Raw genomic sequence first — 7,125 nt, forward strand, 5'->3', positions numbered from 1 at the left:
TTTTGAATTCATTGTCTGATAATTCCAACATCTGTATTATATCTGAATCTGGTTCTGATGCTTGCTTTGTGTCTTCAGACTGTGTTTTTTCTTGTCTTTTAGCATGCCTTGTAATTTTTTGGTTGAAAGCCAGATATGTTGTATCAGTAATAGGTAGTGAGGTAAATAGACCTTTAGTGTAAGGAGTTATGTTAATCTGGCTTGGAGTCAGGCTATGTTTAATGTTTGTTGTAGTTATAAGTTCCACAGCCTTCAAATTCCTCTGGTGTCCTTACTTTTGTATCCTCTCTTGGCTTTAGGCTTCCCTTTGTACTCCCACTCAGAGAGCCTTGGGCTTTTCAGATCTTACAGATGTAATCCATTGGAAGCTTATTGGAATGGCAGTAACGTGTGGGGAAGGGAAGTGTTCTATAATCTGATTAAGTCCATCTTTGGTGGGCCTGTGTCTTAAAAGTGTTTCTCTCCCTCCTCACTAAGTATATAGGACAATCCCCCCACGCCATACTCCATTCCCAATGTCCTGTTAACTGTATTCTGGGGTTTTTTTAGTTGAGACCGGAAGGCTAGGGGCTGGAGTAGGGTGGAAATCCCTGCCTCCAAGTGGGATAAGGATTCAGTGTGGTCCCTGGAGAGTGGGCCTTCATTATGGAGAAGAATCCAGGAGGGTTATACCTTTGCTACTCTTCCCATCTCCACCCCCCCGCCCCTACCCCAGGGTGAGGAGGGGATTTTTCTCAGATCCTCACCATGAGAACCTAGTGGGGTTCCTGGGGGAAAAAGACCTCGAAACTGTGGGGCCCTCCTATGATTGGGGCCCCAGGTGTTTCTCACTCACACTAATCCACACTCAGCCTCCAGCAATTCGTCACAATTATTAGTTAAATTAAGTGGTCCCACCCTTACTGCTCCAGTGGCTTCTGTTGTATCTCTCTGAATGCACCTGTCTCTCCAGATTTCAGTGTGTGGTTTACCTTGAAACTTCAATTCTGTGATGTATCTAAGAAAAGTCATTGATTTTCAGTTTGTCCAGCTTTTTCTTGTAAGTATGGGAATGGTGTTTTCCAAGCTTTTTACGTGTCAGAGTGGAAACCAGAAGTTTGCAAACTAAAATGGAATGCCATTTTTCCTATCAGACTGGCAAACTTAAGAATGATAATATTCAGAGAGGGAGGAAGTGAGTATTCTCATATAGTGTTGACAGGAAACTAAATTGGGTGTCATCTTTCTTGAAGGCAATTTCACATTATCAAAGTTTAAAATGCACAAGCCCTTTGACTGAGCAATTCCACTTAGAGGAATTCTAGTCTATAGATAAGCACACACAAATGAGAAAATATGTATGTACAAGCACATTTACTAAATAATTGTCTCTAATATCAATAAATTGGAAACAAAGTTCTATTGGTAGAAGAATGGTTAAAAAAACAATAACCATGACTGAGTAATTCCATGACTATTGTGTAGCATGCTAAAAGCGCAGGTAGATTAATATGCTGAAATGATATGTCCATGACATACTGCTAAGTGAAAAAAAATCAAGTTACAGAACAGTATGATATTATCTTCGTATAAGCAAAACATTGTGTGTCTATGGGACATGGGGGTGGGTATGCACAGATATGCATTTGTATCTGCTTAGAAGAAACGTCTGGGAAGTGTAGACACCAAATTTTAGCAGTTAATAGCTTCTCTTCTGGCAAGGAAGAGAAGCTTCCCATTTTAGGGGCGATTAACACATTTTAAAGCAAGCATGTGTTATTTTTATAATTAAAAATACACACGCAAAGGAAGCAGATCCTATTCCTCAATTAAAGAGAAAGCTGTCTGGGAAAAGATGGCAATCACCTTTAGTTCATCTTTCCAAACAATTCCAGGAACTTTAAACAAGTTGCATTTTCGTCTAAGTAGATGACCTCTTAGGAAGGGAGCAGAGGAGAAAAGCCACTTCTCTGCCAGTGGAGCAGGTTGGTTAACGTTGGCCTGTGCAAGAGTAAGTTCAGGGACTGTGTCCATCCTGCTTATCATGGTCACTCCCGTGTCTACATTGTGTTGGGCACCTAGTAGGGCCTCCCTATATACTGGTTGAATTAACAAATGAAATGAGAAAAAAATGGCAGTGGTTCTGCCACAGATTTATTGAACTGTGTACAATAGGGAAATCTGGCAAGCAATTGATCGGAAGTTTCTCTGTTCTTACTGAGTTTAGATACTAGACTCAAACTCTAGAATTTATATAGGAAGTTACGAGCACCGTACCAATGCTGAGGTAATTACCCAGACCGAGAAAGAATGCTGCTCACTGACTGAGAATCTTTCTCATACTGAAATAGCAGTAGAAGTTGCCTAGGCAATTTTCCCTCTGCCAGCTCACAAAAAGGATCACTGATTCAGGAAGTGACCTATAACTATAACATTTTAGTATTAATTTTTACATTCAAAAAGTAACAGTGAATGGGGCCAGAATCAGAATTACCCGGGGTTTTAGTGGGTTACAGTGTGTTACTGGGATGAAAAGAGAGAGAAGAGACTAAGATTTATTGAGCATCTCCTAACGACTCATTGAGGCACTGGCTTAGTCACTCAGCACATGGTATCTCATTCAAGCTCATCACAAGCTTGTGAAGTATTGTCATCATTTATAAATGAGGAAACTGAGACTTGAAGAGCTTGGGTAACTCGTCTCAGGACATATAGCCAGAAAGTGGCAGAGCTGGCTTATCATACTAACATGAGAGCAGTCCCTGTAGAAGACTTCTATGGGCTTGGTTCCTAAGAACTGACTAGACTGAACCATCACTTCTGTAGAACTAATCCAGAGATTGTACACATAGACATAAGATTCCCACCCCATCTTTGGGGAAATGACTCAGTATTAACAAACAGGACTCTCCAAATCTTGAATAAGCAAAGGTGTGCTGTATATCCCCCCAAACTCATCCCAGAGCACCCCTATGCTTAGACAAATCATAGCACCTGAAGAACTGCTTATGAGGGCAGCAGTGATGTGGAGACAGTCATGTGTTATAAATACCCTCATGGAATAAAGATCTTCATTTATTTTTCCATGGTATTTGCTAACTCAGACGAAATGGTTTTCATCTTTATTTTCACCACAGCAGAAAGTTAACATAGCAGAGTGCTACAGCTTTCAGCATGTTTATGTCATCTTTGATCCCTCCTCTAATGCATTTCATACCCAGGCCATTTTCATACTGTAAATGGCCTCCATTTACAGTATATTAAGTACTAGGACAATTTCCTTGTCACGCTATCCTGAACCTCTAATGTTAGAGCACCTTGTGGCCCGGTCCTGGGCTTCCCACTTTTCTCTCCTGCCATAGCTTTACGTTATCTTTTACAAACCAATTTCACCTACTTTTATTTCTCCAGTCTTCGGATCTCCAGTCAGGTGTCCAACAGAAATCTCCCATGTAACAGAGCTGCAAAGGATTCTCTATTCTTACCTTCACCTCAAACCTTTTCCTCCCCTCCACCCTGAATTCCACTCTCCATCTCATGACACTGTCATTCACCTTTTTGAACAAAAAGGTTGTTCAAACCTTAACCTTTTCCCTGGTTTCCTACATTTCCCTCACCTTTGTATCTAATTCTTCAGCAAGTTTGGAGGTTCTTGCTTCTAAAACATCTCAAATCCATCCACTTTACTTCCTGTCTCTGCCAATATTAAGCTACTAATCGCTTACCTCAATTACTCTAAGCTAGACTTCTTGCTTCCATCTGTCTCCCATAAAGCAGCCAGAATGATAACTTTAAAACATAAATAATACTGATAGCCTGCAGTCTTTCAGTGTTTTCCAGTTGCACTTTACTGTGGTCTACAGAACTTTCATTATCTAGCCCCTTCCTACCTCTACAACCTCATTTCCCAGATCTCTTTTAACTCACAGCGTGCAGGCACCTTGTCCTTCTTCCTATTCCTTGACCACGACAAGGTTATCCCCTTTGGGCTTTCCCTGGATGCTCCCTAGGTTCTTCCTCCAGATTTTCCATGGCTGGGGCCTTCCTCATTATTCAGGTCTAAGATCATATGTTACCTCCTGAATGATTCTTCCATAACCACCTTAGAGCAGTTATCCCTTTCTTTGCCAGTCAGTCTCTATCAAAACTTCCTGTTTTAGTTTTTTAATTGTAGCACTTATAATCATCTATAATTATTTTTCAATTATTTATTTACCTATTTATTTATTGTCTGCTTCCCCCTGGAGAAAGACACCTCCTCATGGGCAGGGAACTTTTCTTTCTTGTTCAGGGCTGTATCTTCAAACTTAAGACTCATCTCTCACTGAAATAGTAGTAGAAGTTGCCTGGGCAATTTTCTCTCTGCCAGCCTACAGAATAATAGGAAAAGACCTTAAAGTATAACATTTTCGTTTTAATTTTTGCATTAAAAATAATGTAGTGAATGAGACCAGAATTAAGGTTCTAAATCAGAATTAGACTAGCACACAGTAGGTGTTTAAGAAAAGTTTTGTTGACTATTTGAATGCACAATTGCTTGATAATGAAGACAAAGAAGTGAAATGCTGCCTTTTACTAAACTGAGGCTATTATTATTATTATTATTATTATTTTTGGCCGTGCCATGAGGCATGCAGGATCGTAGTTCCCCGACCAGGGATCGAACCCATGCCCCTGCATTGGGAGCATGGAGTCTTAACCACTGGACTGCCAGGGAAGTCCCAAGACTATAATTATGATAAAAGAACATTGTTCTCATTTTAAGCAACATTCTAATTAAATAACAAATTCTGGCTTGTATTTAAAATATACATTGCATTGTGTCATGACTTACTGGATTATTTATCATATCATTCGGACTTTGTGAAATGTTCACTGCTTGAATTCAAACAAAGAAGAATAGTACAGGGGAAATCTGCTTCCCTAATAGTGACCAACTGCCCTTACTGAACATTCCTATTTGATTTTCATCACTTTCCGTGTCTAACATCACTTCAGAACGCTGAGACAGCTAAATACGGGCTGCCCTGATTAATGACCTCCATCTCCCCTTGAAAACAATCCCTCCCAGTTAGTTAAACTGGATCATGGCAGTCCTGGCTCCCAGCCCAATGAGCCAGCAGTAAAGAGGGCTGGTTGCCTTTGAACGCCACCTTTCCTAAGCAGAGGTCCATGGTGAGGACACTGAGCTCTCTTGGTAGGGGTGGCAGCATTGATTTTTCTCCTTACAAATAGGAATATATTTTTTATTCTCAGCTTCACTCGCAAAACGTTATCTGAAAGAAGCCTAAGATTTCCTTTTGCCTCCTAAGGAGGACTTCTAAATAGAAGCATTTTATAAACAGCTGCATGTGCTTTTGGAGAGGAAATTGAAGGAACTGGCTGGCTGAATCAAATGAAACATGGAGCTGTATGAATGCCTTTTCTTCTGATAAATTGTGGGTAAACCTGAAGGAGCAAGAGGAGACAGCAGTCCTTTCGTTATCTGCAAACTAAGCCCAGGGCATGTGGCATGGCCCAGAGTGACTTCTCCAAATTGAAGTGAATATTCTTGAACTCTGGGCTAAAAACAACAATAACAACAGCAATATAAAATCCAAAACAATCTTGATAAATTGCAAGGAAGAGCCATTCATTTCCATTAGATTTCTCCTGATTAGGTTCAGCTAAAGTGGGCAACAATGTCTTTTGCAGCTTTTAAGGGATTTATTTCAGGATTCTCTGTCAACAAAGAATGTAAAATGAGTTCAAGTCAGACTCCACATAGATCGGGAAGAAGAAGAACATACAAATCATAATGAATGAAGTAGACAAAGATTTCCTGAGAAGTCACAGCAGTTAATTCTTTGGTCTTTTTTGTTTTTAATCTGGAAAGGGGATGTAAGATGACTTACATCTCCAAGGGAGTTAGGCTGCACTATTAGTTCTTAAAACTCAGGGAAGCCAAACGATAATTTGAGCTTCGTTGAGGTCTCTGCACATATCAGGACTAAAATATCTGAGGTCATGGAAATTCAGAGTTAGGAAGGGCTTTGGGGACCTTCTACTCAATTCATGGATGAGGCCACAGGTCCAGGAAGGTTTCTGTCCCAAAGCTAGAAGTCAAGTCAGTTTCAGGCTTGTACCACTTTCCTGTCTATCTACCTCTCTCTTCTTCTTTAATTTGGAAATTCTAAACCTGTTTGAAACTATAGTGGTCAGAAAACAGCTTAGGAAAGGATGCCGGCTGGACTTCATGTCATGTTGGAAACACATCTCCAATTACAAAATGAAAACCAGGAAAACAAATTTCAATAGAGGGGACTTCTATTTAGACAAGTTTGCATGAGTGTTTCTGTTTTGTGTATTAAGGAATTCCTTTATTTTTTGGAGGTTTCTAAATAAAGAGTGAAAACGAAATTTGGTATGATTTGAAGATAGTGGTTTCAGTTGATTTTAATTTCTATTGACCAGCTAATTATATTCAGTATATTATCCTTTTCCTCAAACTCCAACCACCCCATCTCCAAGGTCTGCCTCTGTGTACTCCAGAGAAGATGGAGACAATGAGGATTCAGGCATGTACATATACTTGGTCTAGAATACTTGGACATTGGCAACTTGAAAATACTAGGAAAATATTTCAACTTCTGAAACAAAGTATTTCACTGGTCTTCTAGACATAATGACCCCCAAAACATCCTCTAGCCTACCATCAATGGTCTATCACCATTGATACCAACTGAGAAAAATGAAACTCCTTTTTTTTTACTAAATCATACTCTACCCTTCTCTTAAGAAAAAGAAAAAAATAATAACTCTCTTTATGAGAAAACAAGCTCTTTGCACAAAAAAGTACTCTACTGCATTGATTATAATAGTGGACCTGGAAACTATCTTAATATTCAATACTAAAGTAGTGATTAAGTAAATTGTGGCACATAACCTGCATAAAGTATTGCACAAGTATCAAAATTATGTTGGAAACTGCAGCAGTATGGAAATGCTTATTTAATAATTATACACTGAGTATCTACTGTATCCCAGGACTCTCCTAGGCAGTGGAAATAAAGGAATACCACAAATAGCTTGCAGGATAGTAAGGGAGTCAGACATGAACCAAGCATTTTAGGAAGAAAGTGAGACAGGAAGGGGGCAGGGCACAAG

The sequence above is a fragment of the Grampus griseus genome (assembly GCF_964374135.1).
Source record: "Grampus griseus genome assembly, chromosome: 5".
In the NCBI taxonomy this organism is placed as follows: domain Eukaryota; kingdom Metazoa; phylum Chordata; class Mammalia; order Artiodactyla; family Delphinidae; genus Grampus; species Grampus griseus.